Source organism: Hemicordylus capensis, chromosome 2 (assembly GCF_027244095.1).
Source record: "Hemicordylus capensis ecotype Gifberg chromosome 2, rHemCap1.1.pri, whole genome shotgun sequence".
Classification (NCBI taxonomy): domain Eukaryota; kingdom Metazoa; phylum Chordata; class Lepidosauria; order Squamata; family Cordylidae; genus Hemicordylus; species Hemicordylus capensis.
The window spans coordinates 193,459,660-193,479,973 of NC_069658.1; the positions used below are offsets into that span (position 1 = coordinate 193,459,660).

Genomic DNA, 20,314 nt, shown 5'->3' on the forward strand with positions numbered 1-20,314 from the left:
GCCTGTAAGAGCCAGGTTGAACCCATGGGTAGAACCAGGGCCGGACTGGGGGCACTGAGAGGGTGGTGGAATGTGTGTGGGGAGGGCACCGGGTTTTTAGCAGAATGGGTAATTAAGGGTGGGAGTTGAGGCGCAGGGGCACCCTGCAGGTGGGGCGCACCGGGAATATGCCCTGTGGGCCAGTCCGAGCCTGGGTAGAACCAGAGACTCAAATTCATGTTCCCCTATTCCTTGTTTGGCCTTGAGTAGGTCACTCTCAGCCTCAGCCTTCCATCTATAAAATGGGGGTAATTTTGCAAGACAACTTGTAGAACTGTTGTCTATGTAAATGTGATTGAGGTGGACTTTGTGAATGAAAAGCACCATGTAAAATTGAACATAGTCTTGATGATAATTCTATCATGCTTTTTCTAAGTGTTGAAACTGCTTCGTGCAGTTTTACAAGCTCCCAATAATCCAGTACTGTTCTCAATAGTATTGGAAGGGGGAGCAGAAAGGGCAGAGGCTGAGAGAGATAGCAGCCACCCAGTGAATTCAGAGCTAAAGCAACCCAGTAAGTACCGAATTCCCAAGGCACAGGTGAGGTGACTGGTGTAGTGGTTAGAGTATTGGACTAAGACCAAGGAGACCAGAGTTCAAATCCCCATTGAGTCATGAACATCACATTGGATGGCTCTGAGTCAGTCACTTATCTCTCAGCTTAACCTACCTCACAGGGTTGTTGTGAGGGTAAACGTAATCATTTATACCACTCTGGGCTCCTTGGAGGACAAGCAGGATATAAATGTTTATATATATATATATATATATATATATATATATATATATATATATATATATATTTGCCCTGACTTACCATTAATTTTGCCCCCTACCAAATGGGCAAAGAGGCACCTTTTAAGTAGTAGTTCGCTTATACAGCTTCTTTTCTAGTTTTGGAAAAGTTTTGCTTCTGTTTTGTCCACACACACACACATATCGCCTTTAAAAAAACAACAAAAAGACTGTGAACCCCTAAGATAAGGAACCATTTTTCTTTTCTTAACTGTGTGAACTACTTTTTGAACTTTTTGTTGAGAAGCAGAATAATAATGATGATGATGACGACGATGATGATGATGATGATGATGATGAATATAAAAGAGGTCGCTTACAACATAGTAAACTAATTAGAATCCTTTCCTGGGATTGGGCACTGGGGGGGGGGGGCAGGGGAGAGCAGGGGACTGGCAGGTGTGCCTGGGAGAGAGGGCCCCAGCACGCCACTGAGGACTCCGTACAGGGCTTTTCCCCGTGGGGGTGGGGGGGGCACTCCTTGACGCTGGCCTGGATTCAAAGCACCCCAGCTCAGCTGTTGTTGAGACACAGAGGAGAGTCTCTGCAGAAAGTGATCTAGCCGGGCCGGCTCCTCATGCAGCAGCACCATCCAGTGCATGTTCATCTAGAAGCAAGGCCCACTCCGTTGAAGGGGGCTCACTCCCAGATGACTGTGTCCCTGTGACTGCTGACTTAACCACTACATTGCACTGGTCTTCTTGTGTAACCATGAGGTTGTGCAACTATTAGGGGGTGAGGTGCAAGGAAGTTAGAGTGAAGCCAGGAAAACAAACTTGCATGCATTAAGGCAGGTGGTTCCTTTTCAGGGGTGGCCCAGGGTATTGCAGCACTTGAGGCAAGGCACACAAGGCTGGTGGGGGCCACCCCACTTTCAAAGCCAACCCGTGCAAGCTTCAAAAGTGTATGGGGGCAGAGAGGAGGGAAGGGTTAGTGGGGGTGTGTGTGTCAGGGTCTTGTGCAGCCCCCTCTTGTTTCCTCGTGCTTCTTGCAAGCTTTGCAAGGAGTGTGAGGGGAGCCCTCCTTGCAAAGGCTGCAGGGCCAGATCAGTCCCAAAGAACTGCTCCGATGGTGATGAGAAGCATCTTGCATGCCCTCTGCCAGCACCCTGCTTTCTGGGGCAACTGCCTCGCTGTGCCTCAAAAAGGGCCACCCCTTGTTCCTGTTTTCTCCTGTGCAGTCAAAGAGGAGCAGGCCGAGGTCATTGTCGCTGATGATGATGGGACTTGTAGTCCACCGACATTTGGGGACCCTGTCCTAGGAGGCTCCCTTTCCCCTCATGGACCAGAAAGCGCAAGTCCCAAAGTGTAGCTTGATGCCCAGAAGAGAAGCATCTCACCTTTTTAATACATACGTGGCAAATCAGAAAGCAACAAAGGAGGGTTATTTCCAACCCCCTTCCCCCATTGCTGAACCCCTCTCATGTCAGGAAAAGCTTTGCTTGTGGGTTTCCACCTCTCATGAAGCTGTCAAAGGTACAGAGCTTCTGTCCATTTTTGGAAAAGGCAGCCATCCTATTTGCACCACGCAGAGCTTTGCAAGTGTGCAACCAAACGACGCCACAGGCCGCCCTGCAGGGGTGTAACTGTAATTGGGTGGATGTGTCCAAAGAACACAAGCCCCCTCAGACCCCCCAAAAAAGAGGGGCTGCCAAGGGCCCCGCCTCACGCCTCCCACCACTCCCTTGCTGCCAAGCCCCGTTGCCCCGTGACTAAGCACTCTGCTGCTCCCTTGGTGCTGTCCCGTGCCTGGCCACCACTGCCACTCACCTCCTCCTAACACCATTTAGCAGCTCTTTCACTCCTGCACAAGCTGGCCAGGAAATGGCAGCAGTGGCAGGAGGGAGGTGTCCAGCCGCAGTGGGGGCAAAGCAGGAGACAGCACCAAGGGGGCTAGCGCTGCCCCCCCATAGGAATGGTGGGGAGTGGGGGGAACAGGGGGCTTTGCAGGTGGTAAGTGGCAGGGTTTCCCCCCCCCAAAAAAATCCCCTCCGGAAAATTAAAAAGATTTTAAACACGGGGCACTCTAGGGCTTCTTACTCCATTACCACACTGCGTCCCCTTATATGTTTGGGCAACCTTGGAATCTTTGGTTGAGAAAGGTTTTGCCACTTCCTCATGTGAGGTGTTTCCTTCACTTGTGGGACACAGAACAGCAGAAAGACAGTGTCCTTGCTTGCCACCCACTCAAAGGAATCCAATGTTCTTTTTCCACAATCTTAAACCTTGACATCTCCTCCTCTGACAGGAATCTGGCAGGAGCGGCAGAACACGCTCCCCTGCTGCCCATGGAGAACTGAAGACGAAAACAAAAGTATTAGCGATAATCCAGAGGCTTGAAGCCTCTTTCTGTGACCCCGTAGAACTGTCAACAGAACATTGCGGGGTGGGCGGGGGAGAGAGAGAGAGACCTGTGAGCAGCAGCTGGATTTGCAGGAATCAGCAAATGACACTTTTCATAACATGGAGAGAAACACTATTATTTGCTAAGGTCTGCAGAGAGCAAACTGCTGCTCAGAGCTCAGCGGCAGAGACCGGCAGAAAAGCTGGCAGCATTTGGTCCTCGTAACAGCTGGAAACCCTGCTTTGCTGAGACTTCTGTTGCGGGGAACCATGGACTTCTGCAGGTGTATCGCAAGGTTGGGCCCTGGGACAAGAAGTAAAGATGGGCCCCTGTCCCCAGCACCCCTTTCTTCTCCCCACCTCTGTATCTTTGTTCCAGACTAACAGCAAGGACATGATGAAAAACAAAACATTATTGGCATGCCTCTTCTCTTGCTCCTGTGCAAATATTGTTTTCCATCTCGATTTGCTGGACTAATTTGGTGGAGGGAGATCAATCTGCATGAAGCAATTGCTGAGAAACTGAGGTGAAAAGCAGTAAATCACACCTTCTTAAAAGTTGCAAAAATAATCTAAAATAACGTACGAAAGCAGCACAATGAGATATGGAAGTTTGTATACTACCACAGGAAAAAAAAACTGTTTGGGACACACACCACATGCCTAGCACATGTGTTAAAATTGTGCACATCCACACATTGGATATGTGTGTCTGAGAGCAGAATGAGGAAACAAAATGACTGAACTTCCTGTTCTGCTGACGCTGTCTGGAAAATTCAAAATCTGGAATATTGGGGTCTGGAAAATGAAGTTTTCTCTGTAATATCATACACTCCCCACACAGTGCCCATCCCCATTCAGTGCCCAGGGACATTTGTCCTTCTTCGTTAATGTTGGAGCTAGGACCCTGGCAGCATCAGCTCTCCACTACAATGTCTCATAGAGACCATTGGGGGTGGGGGGCGGGTCATGGATAAAAGTGCTGGACTCCTCCCTTCTTTGTTCTTCCAGTGTTAGTCTCCATTTTGTCTCTCCAGAGATGGCTGTTTGTTTTGGTCTCTCTCTTCAGCCATGAGGTACAACTGAAATTAAGCTGCAGGCTCTTTCACATTTGTTTGTAACCTTTTATTTAAATAAATCCCTGTAGTTCTTCAGTACTAAAGAACTGTCTCAAGACCTCTTGCTCGGCTGCTTTCTCACCAAACTGGTTTTGCTCTGCTATTTGGGGACTGAACTGCCATTCTCCCCCTACAGTTAAATTATAGCTATGCCTCAGGCTGTCCCAAACATAAGAACAGAGAGCCAGCGTGGTGTAGTGGTTAGAGTGCTGGACTAGGACCGGGGAGACCCGAGTTCAAATCCCCATTCAGCCATGATACTTGCTGGGTGACTCTGGGCCAGTCACTTTTCTCTCAGCCTAGCCTACTTCACAGGGTTGTTGTGAGGAGAAACTCAAGTATGTAGTACACCGCTCTGGGCTCCTTGGAGGGAGGGCAGGATATAAAATGTAAAATAAAATAATAATAATAATAATAATAACAGCCCTGCTGGATCAGTCCCAAGGAAGCCCATCTAGTCCAACTTCCTGTTTCACACAGTGGCCCCATAGATGCCGCTGGGAAGCCCACAGTGTTTTTATATATACACATAGACACACACATATATATAAAAATCTCTGGTGTGCTCACATTTAGAATATGTGTGTATAGCTCTGGCTGATCCATTTCAAAAAGGTTAATATTGGCAACAACTGAGGATGGGGGTTGGTACATCTTCCCTAGCAAGAAAGCCTCTTAGTAAAATAAAATAAAATAAAATAAAATAAATCCCTCTGCACTGCAGGCCGGCTGGTGACCCACCTGTACAGAGGCCATCAGCATGACCATGCAAAATGCATCACATAGGAACATAGGATCATAGGAAGCTGCCATATACTGAGTCAGACCATTGGTCTATCTAGCTCAGTATGGTCTTCACAGACTGGCAGCGGCTTCTCCAAGGTTGCAGGCAGGAATCTCTCTCAGCCCTAACTTGGAGATGCTGCCAGGGAGGAGGTGTGGAGGGGGAGCACCAGTGGGGCCAAGAGGGTCCGCCACTCTTGCTGCAGAGCCGCTGCCACAGCCGCTGCCACACCAGCAAGGTGCCCTCTTGCCCATCCCAACCCCTCAAGCCCCTTTATAGTTAGGGATCCCCTTTGCTTGTAAAGGGGAATCCTTACTGGATTACAAGCGTAGCCAAACCAGTTTGATCAAAACCTGGCCCTGTTCAGTTCAAACTCGGACTTGCCCCCTTTTTGGGGTTCAATTCAAACTGGTACTGCGCACCTCTAGAGGAGGCATTAGAAATGTTTTAACACACATTTCTTCAATTCTATAGTTACTTTTTACGTGCTTTGAACCATCTCCTTAATAACTGGTAGCCTAGAATATGAATCAGAAATACAAAAAGAATATAAACCAATGAGACCCAAGTTTGATCTGATAGATATCTGTACTTACGACGTATTGCTATTTCTGGTATTTCTTATTTCTTATTTGTATTTGGCAAGTTTGCCTGGCTGGATATGACAATCCCTTGTTTAAGATATGGTTGTATTCCGCAAGTTCAGAGATGTGTTTTTCTTTTGTTTCTTTTAACTGTATCTAATAAAGTCTAATAAATTAAAGGGTGGGGAGAGAAATGCATCTTGCCTACTAGCTTTTTGGTTCTGTGGCTGCAAGTATTCCCTGGCTGAGGCACTCCCATAGTGATATTCTAATGAATTATTTGAAGCTGAATGCCATTTGAAAGAATCTAGGTTTGATCCAGGGAGGGGCTGGAGAGGCACAGTGCTCCACTTTTGCAAATGGTGTTTTAAATGAATTTCCATCAATAATTGAAAATCCCTGTGTGGGATCTGTACAAGACTCAGTTGCACTGTGCAGAAAATGAAGAAGTGTGGATATGCCGCAATGTTACTTGTGCATGCTTTTAGCAGTGGACTTGAATTGCCTCATTTTGACCAGAGATATTTTTCGGCATTATGAGCCATAGTTTGCACTGGGGTTAAAAGAGTAACGGTTACATTGAAATGAATTGTGAATTTGAAGTAGGAGATGACACTCACTCAGATTCTCGCATTTTAAAATTGCATACAAGTATCCTTGACTTACAAACCACATTTCAAAAGTGGAAATTCAAATTCAATCAAATAGATAAATGCAATTTTTAAAAATTCCAGTAAGCAATTGTGAAGGCAGGATTAACCTGGCCAGTGCTTTGCAACTTTAAAGGTAAAGTGTGCCTTCGAGTTGATTTCAACTCCTGGTGACTGCAGAGCCCTGTGGTTTTCTTTGGTAGAATACAGGAAGGGTTTACCATTGCCTCCTCCCGCGCAGTTTGAGCTGATGCCTTTCAGCATCATCCTATATTGCTGCTGCCCAATATAGTACCGGTGGGGATTCAAACTGGCAACCTTCTGCTTGTTAGTCAAGCATTTCCCTTCTGCACCACTTAAGGTGGCTTTAACTGCACTATATTTTATGAATCAGCCAAAAGTAGTTTGAATGTATAGGCAGGGCAACAGGGCTAGGAGTACAAATGTGCGCTCTCGCTCTCTCTCGCTCTCTCTCTCTCACACACACACACACACACACAAATAGTACTCTCCTATCCTTCAGAGTACATGTCAAGATTGGGAAGCAAGCTGAATGTCCTGCTGTGGCCTATAGACATTAAAAAAATACCAGATACATACACAACCTGGAAGTCCACTCAATAAATATCAGGAAATGCATCAAAACTGAAACCTTTCTGGGGGAGGGGAGGAGTCTGAGGAGCTTCAGAACAAAGCGGCTGTGATGCCCATGAGTTTCAATCACAAATCCATCCTTCTTGAATCTTTCGAAGGCACAGGTGTTTTTTTAAAAAGCCCCAAACTGTACTATGGGTGGAAGGATTTCAAAGTTTTAATTGCAGAGCTGCAGCCCTCTGAATACAAACTTTCCCTCTCCATCACCAAGAGGAATGCACTAGACAGGGTGAGAAACAAATGGCAATTACCACCTTCAGAAGGAATTGAAAGGCAGAGTTCTTCTGTGCACATGCAGAAGGAGACAAAATAATAAATATTGCAAGGATACCATTGTCTTCGTGGAAACTCTGGTTTTGTTCCAAGAATTAATTCGGTGGCGGGGTGGGAATGGGACGCGGGGGGGAGGAGGTTGGCCATGTATATGCATATCTTAATAATGCTTTCTATTTACAACAATTGAGGAAATTACAGGTTAAGATTGATTGGTTGGTTGGGTATATTTTTATTCTTCTCTTTCTTCAGAGTGAAATACATGGTTATCCCCTCACCATTTTACTCTCACAACAACCCTGCAAGGTAGTTTAGACTGACAGGAGTGACTGGTTGAGTGAGGATGTAAACTCAGATTTCCACTTTTATAGTTCAGATTCTGCCCTTATACCACACTAGTATATGTGCATAGCATAAAGGATTTCCCCATCATTTAAAAGAAGGAAAGTCCCACAGAGAAAATGAGGGTTATAAGAGAAATGAACAAAAAATTATAAGCTAGGACAGATGACTGTGCAGTTTGCCGAATAAAATTATTTTAACTGTTAAATAAAACAAGTAAAAGTGAAAAATTCTGCATGAGCATGTTGAATATGTGAGAACAACAGCACGCAGCAGGCTTCTTCATTAGAAAATCCCAAGGCATAAAACAGGTGTTGTTGTTTTTAAAGAAAAAGGCATAATTTATCTGCAGAGTGTCTCTGGTTTCTAGTACATCTAAGCCTAGGATTGTTCAGATCCCAATGGGATATATAGGCTGTCGAACCACTCACACAGGCTTCTGCTACAAAACTGATCCCCACCATTTCTCTCACGCAACCTTCTCATCCTGAGGTCTTCTGCAGTTGCCTGTTAAAGAGACAATTCCAAGCAAAAAACAGTATGCCACCAAACCAAAAGCAGACCCATCAGCCATGGACTGTGGCTTGCCAGGAGCTGCATAACCCCCTTGAAGGATGCAAGGATAACCTACTTGAAGGAGCTTAAAATCCTCCATTTTGTGCTATATTATGTTTGCTGTTATGTTTAAAATGGCTGCCAATATCCCATTTTGTGTTGTAAAAGTTATAAGGTTGCTTTCTAACTGTTCTAATTGTTTTTTCTCTTATTTTTGTTAACCCTGATTGGGTAACTCCAGGATAGGTGGGTGGAGTTACAGATATAAAAAGGGAAGAGTTTGAGCAGCTGAGGTGTTGTGTTTGTTTTGGACTGCTGGAATAATTTGGCACTGAGAAAGGTGAGGAGAGCTGGTCTTGTGATAGGAAGCATGGCTTGTCCTATTAGCCAAGCAGGGTCTGCCCTGGTTGCAGATGAATGGGAGACTTGATGTGTGAGCACTGCAAGATATTCCCCTCAGGGGATGGAGCTGCTCTGGGAAGAGCAGAAGGTTTCAAGTTCCCTCCCTGGCATCTCCAAGATAGGGTTGAGAGAGATTCCTGCCTGCAACCGTGGAGAAGCCGCTGCCAGTCTGTGAAGACAATAATGAGCTAGATAGACCAATGGTCTGACTCAGTATATGGCATTTTCCTATGTTCCTAATTACTGGATGCTGAAATCACTCAGCAAGAGCTACCCCAGAGCAGCTGAGGGAACAAACTGCACCAGAATCTGCCAGGGTTAGGCAGAGAGTCACCCAGAGGTCTGATGTAGGGCAGAGGGAGCAAGGCCTGCTGGAGAACAGAAATAAAGCAGTTTTCTGGAGAGCAGAGTGAGTGAGCGAGCTGACCAAGAGTGTTAATGGTTATAACTCTGTTAGGGCTCAGTATAGGATAGTTGGATGTGTGTGCTCCAATATTTGTTCCTTTGTGCTCTTATGGTTACTGTTTTTCATATCTAATTTTTTTTAAAGCTTACTGTTTGCACTGGACTATTTTGTTTTAAGTTGGGGTTTTTTTTAAGTTCACTTTTGATTCAACACTTGTCTCTGTCACACTTAAATGCCTCACCACTCTACTTACTTTAAGTTGCACACCAAAGTCTGGAGGGCTGTTGAGCAGTGATTGACTGATTAAGTGCTGTCAAGTTGGTTTCAACTCTTAGTGACCACGCAGATAGAGGAAATAAAGAATCCTATTTGGTGGCAGCAGTATACCTAGTCAAATCATGGGGCTGGTTGAGAGCAGGCTGTGACACCCCACACTGTCTCCCCACCCCCACCCCCCAGACTCAAGCAGACAGCAAAAAGAGGAAATGGAGTGCCCTTCTGAAAGGGCACCATAGATGGCTGATGGGCTGTGTTCAGCTTGATGGGCCTCAAGTTGAACAGGCCTGGCCTAAACAAAGCTGGGGAGAGCCCCTCTGACAGCAGGTGTCTAGGAGCAACACAGAATGATTCACTCACCATTTTGTTACTGTGAGGGCTAGCCCCAGAAGAGCGGCAGGAGAAATGAGGGCTGAAAGAGGGGAAATCATCATGCACCCATCAGCTTGTCCCCCCGCCCTTGCTGTTCTTGGCTCAGGAAGAAGATTCCATATCAAGCCTTATGCTGCTGTCGGGAATAATCTCTGCTTCACTCTGACCTAGTTAGTTAGCCAGCAAAAAAGATGCATGAATTAGTGATGACCCTGCAATTAGTTGCTTCTTTTTTGGTGGTAAAGTCTCAACCAAATGCCTTCTCAACCATACAGGGGAAGCTCAACGCAGATGTCCTGATGAGAGAGGATGGTCTGTGCAATCTTATGCACATTTTCCTGTGAGTAAGCCCCACTGAATACAGTGGACATAGTAAACGTACATAGGATCCAGCTCTAACCTGACTGTGCACACTTACTTTGAGTAAGCCCCACTGAATTCAATAGGACTTACTTCCAAGAACCCATGCTTAGAATTGCACTGTACTAGCCAGGAAGCCCCAGGCTCCAGTCTCACTAGGTCACATTTGAGAAGCTGCTCTTTCTCAACCTCATCTTCTCCATCTGAAATACAGGAATAATGATTCTGACCTTCCTTACAGAGTTGTTGTAATGATAACCAATAATTTATGTGAAGCCCTTTGCACACTCTAAAGTTATATAAATTATTATTGCTCAATATTTTTTACATTTGATCTACTGATCTGTATTTTTATTAATAAACATATGTATGTTTTAGCCTGATTAAAAGAATTAAGTCTAATAATGAGAGTCTTAGAGCAGTTAAGTGTTCATCAGATTACTCCCTTTCAGCAAGACTGAAAATAACCCCAATCATTCCTTAAAGACATTTATCATTCCAAAGCCTATTGTTTCACACTTCCAAAGCTGGAGACTCCACATCCTCCCTTGGGGAAATTGTTTGTTTCAAAACCATTTTTAAATCAGAGAAACCTTCCTGATTTTCTTAATATATTTTCTTGGCTATGTGGGAGTAGCAGCACATAACTGAGCTATTTGTTGCTAAGATCTCACTGGAAAAGCCCAGTGCATAAAAACATAAATTGGTGGAAAACAACAACTTATCTATGTACTGTTTCTAGTTTATCTTCACCCCTAGGACTGTTCGGGCCCCTAAGGAAATCCTTTCCTCTGGAAAGGATAGCTAACACTTCAGAAGACAGGAATACAATTCAGAATGACCTTGACAGAATAGAAAACTGGGCTGGTACTAACAAAATGAAATTTAACCAAGACAAATTCAAACTCCAACACTTGGGTAAAAAATAGTAATAATGCACAGATATAGGATGGGGGAAACCTGGCGATAGTAGTATATAGGGGAAGTTTTATCCTGTACTACTGCAGCCAGGTAGAAAACGATCTTTGCAGTTGTTCACAAGCTGAGCATGTCGGCCAGCTGGATTTTAAGTGGCATCAATAGAACCAAAGTTTCCAAGTCATGCCAATAATCATTCAGTTTTATTATGAACTAGTTAGACCTCAGCGGAGTCCTGGGTTCAGTTCTGGGCACCACACTTGAAGAAAAATGTAGGTAAATTGGAACACGTTCAGGGGAGAACAAACGATGATGGTGATGGGTTCTGAAAGACAAGCCCTATGAGGAACGGGCTTGTTTTCTAGACTCCTGACCACCTTGAAGGAACTTTGTTTATTTAGGCTGGAGAGGAGAAGACTGAGGGAAGACATAATAGTGCTTTTTGGATACTTGAATCTGCCACATAGAAGAGGGCAAGGTCTTGTTCTCCACTGCCCCAAAGGCCGGACTAGATCTAACAAATTTAAGTTACAGGAGGGTAGATATTGGTTCAATGTTAGGAGAAATTTCTTAACAGTAAGAGCAGTGAAGAAACAGTAGGGACAAATCAATGGCAGATATTAACCAGGTCCAGAAAATGGAGTCTGACTCTGATAAATGGAGACAGTTGGAATGTATGGAGAAGGCCTTTGAGTGCCAATTGGTATTCTTGAAGGCATGATTGGATGGCAGCATACCCTTCAGCACTGCCCAGATAAAAAAAAGAACACATGTGGAACATATCAGTTCTTATTTCAAAGATCACTTTGCAATCACCCTACTCCACTATGACACATGCTTGAAGGCACTTTAGCACTTTCCGTTGCATGCTGTTTTTGTGCATTCTGCTATAGGCTGTCTTCCATTAATGTAAGAACAAAAGGGTTTTGTTCTTTGAGTTAAAGATATGTGGGGGCTGTGGTAGGCAACCTTGGCTGTCTAGCTGTTGTAACTACAACTCCCATCATCCCCAGCCACAAAAATTGTGACTGGGGGTGATGGGAGTTGTAGTTCAGCAGCAGCTGGACAGCCAAGGCGGCCTGCCCCTGTACTAGGGCGGATGACCCATATATGAACCAGTATGAGTTATCTACAGTCCAAAGTAAGTGCCATCATTTGCAGCATATGAAATGGCAAACTATGTGTAGGCGCAGTAGATACAAGGTACATTTTCCTCCTATACAGCAATCTAGAAACCCAAGAGAAGTAGTTGAACCCTCAACAGATGACATTATCTAAGGTCCCAGGGCTGTGGGCTGAAGGCACATGAGACAGCAACTTCCCTGAAGGATTGATTGATTGACTGATTAAGTGCCGTCAAGTCAGTGTTGATTCTTAGAGACCACATAGATCATCCTGGAGAGAATCTATCTGTCTTCAACTTGGCCTTTAAGGTCTCGCAGTGGTGCATCCATTGCTGTCATAACTGAGTCAGTCCATCCACCTTGCTGCTGGTCGTCTTCTCTTTCCTTCAGCTTTCCCCAGTATTATGGACTTCTCAAGGGAGCTGGATCTTCGCATAACATGTCCAAAGTCATGTATGTAATTAAATAAATGAAGTGGGGGTTGGTTAGACCCATTAAGTCAAAATTGATTATAAGTGAAATGTTTTCTACCTCCCCTGTGTTTTTATGGGCAGTGGCCTGGACTGCATTCACTAGGACCTAAAGTACAGGATTAATTCCAATGTTGTCCAGAGTCTAAGGTGTTTGTAAGGCATAAGAACAGTTTTCTTCCCAGGGGGAACCTGACTGGAACAGAACAGGTTGGTTAGGAATCCTCCCCCACACAAATTCAACACAGAAAGAGAGATTACAGCCTCACATTCAGAAGAGTCTCCAATTTGTTCCCGTAATCAGCTTAGCATTTCTCTCTCAGGAAGTTGCTTGCCCGATCTGATGTCCTCCCCCCACCCAAAACTCATCTTATCTCCAATCAGCTGCCTCTGTAAAATGCAATCATCACATTTCCAATGCCAGCATGAAAGCCAAGTTCATTTAGCAGAGGGCACTATTGCAGAGACACAGGGAATGCCTTGGAGGGAAGTGAGCATGTTTGTCCCAAACACTCCCCCAAAGCAGTGACTCACAAAGATAGGAAGATGTGGGTCTTTGGGAGCAGGCCAAGGGTCTCCTAAAGTCTAGGTCTATCATGACCAGGCTTTACGTTACACATGCACAACCAGCTTGTCTGTTAGGTGATGGCACCACTGTGATTATAGTTCAATAAACCACCAAAAACAAGAGTCATATTTCTAATTTCCTTTCCCCATGTAAGCTGCTTTGAGATAGCAGAAGCAAGAGGAAACACACTCTGACCTCTGCCAGCAACCAACGGAACAAGGGCTGCTGGTGTGTGTGTGTGTTTGAACATTAATTTTGTATTACTGTAATCTGTTGTAAGCTACCTTGAGGTTGGCTCAATTGACAGGCAGGGTATACATCTTCTGAGAGCCAGCGTGGTGTAGTGGTTAGAGTGCTGGACTAGAACCGGGGAGACCCGAGTTCAAATCCCCATTCAGCCATGATACTAGCTGGGTGACTCTGGGCCAGTCACTTCTCTCTCAGCCTAACCTACTTCACAGGGTTATTGTGAGGAGAAACTCAAGTATGTAGTACACCACTCTGGGCTCCTTGGAGGAAGAGCGGGATATAAATGTAAATAAATAAATAAATAAAATAAAATGCTCATGACACCAAGTGCTGGTTTACACAACTTAGCACACAGTTACTCTACACCTGATGTCTCTAAGCTGATTGTGTTTACAGACTCCATTAAAAACTATGATATTGAGGGATATGGTATTTTGATCCAGAATAAATGATCTGTTGTTGCTAATTCATAGATGCAGTCCATGAGTTATAATATAAACTGGCATGTGTGAACTGGCTCCAAGGGGCTTCTGTTGCAATGAGGTATTCACATGCCAGTTTTCCCCACTAGATGGCCTTCTGATCCCTTCCAATTCTTGCAGATCTATAGAAATATCATCAGTCTTTCTTGGGATGTTGACCCAGAGCCAGTTTTATACGTTAGGGCAGTTAACATGACCATGAACTGGGTAGGTGAAGAGCACTACCCAGTTCCAGGAGCTGCACATGCTCTCATTTTGCAGTTGTGTGTTAGATAAAAGCAAGCTTGAAGGTAGAGAGCTTGATTGTCAGTCAAGCTCCAACTGGATAGGGCAGTTTTTCCATCTACCTTGTTCAGAAGCTGGGACAGAATCCTTACCCAGCTGAGGCCTGACAGACAATCAAGCACCCTGCCTCTGACCTCTGACCACAATCACAAAACAGGAGCACACGCAGCTGCTGAAGCTGAGTAGGCTGTATGTCTATTAGGTTGGACTGTATGTCCATTAGGTTTCTAGAAGTACCCCTAAGATGCTTTATATGGGCACCTAAAAATATAAAACACCAACGAGACAAATGCATCTCTGGAAGCACAGGGATCTTACATCGGAGAGCTGGAACTGGCTGCAGCAACCTGTACACTTCATATTCAACCTGAGTGAAATGCCTTGTAGTGTGTGGATTGGCCTGTTGTTTGTGATGACAGATGAGTTTGGGGAGCTCGTAGTGATGCTTCATTAAAGCAGGAGATTTGGATGTATGGTGATGATAGCACTGGGTCCTTTCTCCTTTTGTTGTTTGTTTCCGTAATCACCAATCTACCTCTTGTACTTCTCAACTTGTTAGCCAGCCTGACCTTTTCCACAGAGTTGTTTACTGTTATTTGAGACATATCAGGATCCATTTACTGAACCAAGCATGTTCCTGAATGCTGGAGTGGGCTACTGATGCTGCCAAAAGGCAAAACAAACCTTTAAACATTTATCTTCCTTGTGACTCAGATGGAAGGGACGGAGAACTGAGGCCTCATTTGTTTGCTACCCTGAAATGTTTCTTATAATGTGCCTTCCTTGTGGCTAAAGTCATGGGAAGGAAAGCAGAGGTGGAAACGTCCAGAGGCCATTCATGGAATGAACCATTGCCATGCATCAGAAGCCTGGTCCCAGCAATGACTTGGGGTCTTATACTAATGCAGGACTAGAGGAGGCGGCATCAGTGCACCCCATGTTTGGCTGAAACTCAACCTGAGAGAAAGTGACATATGAATTGGAGGACTAGATATCAGTCCTGGGCCTTGAAGCTAGTATCTCAGCAAACCTAAACTGGGAAGCCTGAACCCCCAATAAGCCACCATGCTGACTACCCAAGGCCCCTTGGCAAGTGAATTCCCAGCAAAAAAAAAAAATATAGAAAGCAAACCAGCAAGTCATCAAGCAACACAGAAGTGCAAGGTCCAAATCAGAGAACAACTTCTTTGTGACTGCCACTCTCCCCTGCCAAGACAAAGTATGTTCAGTCATCAAGGATTTTATGTAAGTGCTCAATTTAACTCTGGATGTTGGTGGAATAATTTGATTCCTACCTTGCAGCTGTCCCTGGTCCTGAAAACCAAAGCAGGAAACACAGTCCTTGTAAAAGGAAAGAAAGCATGTCATTGCATCTCTTTTCAGCCAAACATAATTCCTGCTTTTTCTTTGAGCATGCTGGATCCTCGGTTCAATTTTCAAACAAGCTCCAGGAGAAAAGGAGACACACCTTTCAGGGGAGGGTCCCAGGTTTGATCCCTGTCATTACCAGTTACAAAGAACTCCAGTAGCAAGCAGTTCTGTTTCAGGCTCATACAGGAATCTGAGAGGGACACAGACCTTGGACAGCTCTGAATGGTAAAGAGTCAGGACCTTGGATAGCTCCACGCAGGAACACAAAAAAGCATAACATACCACATAAGAGGAATTTTGCTCTGGTGGTTGCTTAGAGCTGACTGTTGGTTTGTATGGCTGCTGCCCAGAGAGAGTGAATTGTCCCTGCATCTTCTCTAGGGAAGGCTCTGTTGTTTAAGGGGTTTGCCTGATTTTCTAAGCAGTATTCCCTCTATATATTTTTTCACCTGTGTGCAGAATTTTGTTCTAGGTGGGAGTATCAAGGCAGGATGTGTGCACGTGCATTCAGAGTGGGGCCTTCCTGATTCAAGAGGGATCTAAAATTAACTGAGCAGACATCAAGAAACTTGTGAGCATGTGCACAACTTAGAAATGCTGGCTCCAGTGGCACTGGGGGACCTCTACTTGGACTGGCAAGACCTTGAGGTCTTGAAGATGAAGGTATCCTCTGGTTATGTTGAGATGTTGGCTCTAGTTCCACTAGTATAGAGGGTTTAGCAAGGGGTCACACAGGGTCTGGATATTAGGGTCTTCCCACCCTGTCTCATTCACTGAACTGTCTGCCTCATCCCCCAATTGGGGTAGGGACCATAATTTAAGGCTGAGAAGAATCTCTGCTTAAGACCTTGGAGATCTGCCGCCAGTTAGAACAAGTAGTACTGGGCTAGATATAGACTGAGTCAATGGTCTGACTAACTCTAAGGCAGCTTCATATGCACATGTATGCTGATTGTGAGACTTCGCCAGCTGCTCTGGTCCTGGAATCACTTCTTTCCTCAATCCAAACAGGTTGTAGACACGTGAGGATTAAAGACCTGAACACTGTAGTTGGTGAGGATTGGATGCATACCCAGTCCTGGGAACAGTCAGTACAGACATGCCCAGCATGTTGAAAATAGACTTTTATTCAGCTGGTGAATAATGATAACAATTCTCTATTGATCTGGGCCAGAACTAGGAAAGTGCAAAGGCCATTTTGGCTCCTGCAAGGATCCAAGAGTTGACATATAATTTCCTATGGATTCAGGGAGCAAATAACCCAGAAGGTGTTTGTTTATTCTGCTTTGTTCTTCTGGCAAAGGCTGTGTGTGAAAGAGAGTGCATGAGTGCCTGCACACGTTCCATGTATCCAGACAAGCAGTTGGGATGGAAGGAGTCCTGTGTGGGCTGATAACAGAACTGCCCACAGGTCAGCCCACACAACTGCTGCAAACCATAACTTGGGCTATGTGTCTGATCATCCCTGCTGAGATGCCTCTAGCATTACCAGCTGTGCCAGTGGTCAGCTTCCTTATAGCTGAGGGGATACATCTGAGATGAACGGAATGAATCACTTGCAAAACAGCTAATCATTTGAAAGGAGCCAGGGAGCACATTTACAAGCAATATCAGTGTGGAGAAAAGGGAGGAGGCAGAGAGGTCTGTTGGGGAGAAACACCGGGAGGAAAACAAAAATCGGGTATATGCAGAAAACCCGAGAGTAAAATTTCATAAACAATTAAACCTTTCATGCTAGTAAAAAAAACACTTTACTGATTAGATGTTGGAGTCAAACAGATCCCAATTGCTGAAACAAATTTGTATTGGATAATGATTCTAATTTAATGTAAAAGTATGAAATTACATTGAAATTAGGTTTATTGTTTATAGTATAGTTCATAGGGCTGGCTATGATCACTTTGAAAAGTCACTCAACACATGCTCAGGGAAAATCTCATCTTTATGTTTCCATTTATTCTAGGGATAAATGTTGGAACTGATAACAGACTTTGGCCAGAACGTTCAGATCCACTAATGCGACAATCCTCGGCATACATACCTGGAAGTAAGCACTGCATTGAACTCAATAGGACTTAATTCTGTCTTTGAGTAAACATGCACAGAATGCTTTTCCTATGGCCTGCATCACATCCATTGTGGCACTAAAACAGGGCTGCACAACTTCGGCCCTTCAACTGTTTTTGGACTACAATTCCCAAAATCCCCAACCACAGTGGCCAATAAGTATGATGGAAGTTTCAGTAGAACATCTGCAGAAGGGCTGGAATTTGTTCATCTCTGAAATTTTGTGGATTTTCACTTCTCACTATGAAGTATGTAAACAGAGGGGAAGGAGAGATAGCCTGTATTAGTAGTACACAGATGCAAGACTATATGAGAGAGAGAGAGAGAGAGAGAGAGAGAGAGAGAGAGAGAGAGAGAGAGAGAGAGAGAGAGAGAGAGAACGCCTCTGTAGAACCACTGGTATGCATGCACATGATGTTCTGAAAAAGAACGGAAGGAAAGATGACTGCAACATTTATCCTGATTTGCTGTGATGGGGATTGGTTCATCCACAGGCTATCCTGATCTTCCCCCATCCAAAGTGACTTCAGAGGAGAGAACAAAGCTCCTTGGGAAAGAATGGGCCTCTACACTGTCGCTTGGCAGTCAGATTCCATTTATTTAAGCTGACAGCAAAATGGGCTTGTATAAAATTACAGAAGAGAAGATGCAAAAGAAGGTTTTCCAGAAAGTTCAGCCACCAGAGTCAGATCTGTCTATTTGGAAAAGGCTGATCCCCATCATCCTTTATGCTCTTTGATGACTTACCTAGAAGCGACACAGAAGAGGCTGACAGAGATTGGAGAATACTCTAAGGGACAGTGGATGCTCCCCCCCAAATACTTCCTGCTCGCCCTTTCACTCCCACATCCATCAGACTAGAACTTTACAACAAAGTGTCAGACAATACAGTCACAGTATATCATGGTCCTATAACTTGAATTAATTATTTCAAATGCTCTCTCTGTTGTTTAAAGTAGCCTCATTCTCTCATTCCTCTACCCCAGAACAAGTAGCAGACGCCGGTGCAGCCAGGTAAGTAGGAAATTCCTCCAGCCTCCCAGGAGCCAGGCCAACCCCTTAGCTACCTTGGTGGCCAGGAACTGGGCTGGGTGAGACTATGTGTGCAGGGGGGTGCAGGGTCATCTCCCCTGCAGATTTCATCTGACTTGGTACTGACCTCTCGCCCCACTCCTTCCTGAAACATGGTCTTGGACAGGAAGAGAAAAGTAGCAGCTGGACTAGAAGGTTTGGCTTAATCTAAAAAGACAGTATTTTCTAAGAGGAATATGGCCCATTTTCTGAATAAGTATAAAACTGTCAAGCAAGCTTCATTAATAATGCAAATAAAGTAACAACATAAATTACCTTACCTCTATAAGGAAGTAATGTATAGCAAAATCCTCACTCCCCTAGTAACATTATTTGCTACCCCGTTGCTACCCTGAACTAGTTGTTTTAGAGCTGTATATGTATATGTTTATGTACATGTGTGAGTGCACATTTTAGGAAAGATATCGCTCTTTCTGGTGCTGACTAAAGATCTCTGGTGCATTGGAAAACATAACCCAGACTTGAGATGGTTGTTCAAGTGCTTATTTTCCATTTTGTAACTCCACGGCCCTCCACATGATTTTATTTTGTGTTCTCAAATTTTTAAAATTCCATTCCAAAATCAAATGGAAAACAGATAATCCCCCTCTCCCCCTAAGATTTCCGCTTGAGAATGAAGTGGCATCTGGAGTGTTGCAGTAGTAACAAGAGCCTCATTGCTGGATGAGACCAAGGGCCCTTGTAATCCAGCTTGCCGTTCCCTACAGCAGTCAACAAATACCCCAAAGATCCACATCTATAACACATTTAATACTTTATATAATCATAGACCATAATAAAAGTCATGGATCCGGGTCTCACGATCAGTGAGACCCAGTTTGGTGGGGAGAGCGGGCTAAGCCTGTGAGCCCGGTGGTTTACATGATCAGCCATAATCAGGCTAGGCTCGCCTAGCCCAATTTTGGCCGATCATGAGAATAGCCCCAGTGACTAGCATCATATAAAACGAACTATAACATATAGGCACAAAGAATTATAATTATAATAGAAGTTCATAACACCCCTGCCATACAAACTCATATAACCATAATCTTATGTATCCACACACCCACTCAGGATATAACTGTTTCCCCGTATATGACTTTTGAGATGTAAAGTCTTTTTCAAGTAGATTAAGTCCTTATTAATGACAAGAGACTCTCTCTCAATTTTCTATTAACAGATGCTTCATAATAAGAGTATCCATGGTTGCTTTTTTCCTTTGGTGAAAAACTCTTAGAGGCTATTCCCATGATCAATGGAAAGTGGGCTAAGGGAGCTTAGCCTGCTTCCCATAGATTGTGGGAACCAAGGCGGATTGTGCTCCCAAGGAGCCTAGCTCCCCTTAAATGAGGTTAACGGAGTGAGAGCTTTGTTAACCTCATTTCTTTGCTTGTGTGTCACTGCGGCGTGCGGTGACACATAAGTAGACCCCCAGCTGGGAGGCTGCAGCCAGCCTCCCGGGCTCGGGGGTCTCTCCAGGATGCCCTGCACACTCAGGCACGGCATCCTGGGACCGCAAAGCCCCTGATCCCTGCAGCCCCCACTGGCTCCGTGATGGAGCTGGCAGTCTTGTGGGCGGCTGACTGGGTCACCCCAGGGCTGCCCTTTGATCTTCTGCGTGGAGAGCGGGCTAAGCCCACCTTCCCTGCAGACCTGACAGAAGCTCTTCTCACAGATCGTCAGAAGAGCATCTTAGTCTTCTTTATAAGGCTTCCTGTGAAGAACACAATCACTTATCACACACAGTGGGGCTA

The 20,314-nt window shown here is 44.7% G+C and overlaps 1 long non-coding RNA gene across 1 annotated transcript; it reads left to right on the plus strand.

Moving 5' to 3' along the window:
* The first annotated feature begins 8,438 nt into the window (after positions 1-8,438).
* On the plus strand, positions 8,439-18,426 carry LOC128346789 (uncharacterized). The gene is made up of 3 exons (XR_008317195.1): positions 8,439-8,476; positions 9,868-9,932; positions 17,383-18,426. It is a non-coding gene; the product is annotated as an uncharacterized LOC128346789 (long non-coding RNA).
* The last annotated feature ends 1,888 nt before the right edge of the window (positions 18,427-20,314 follow it).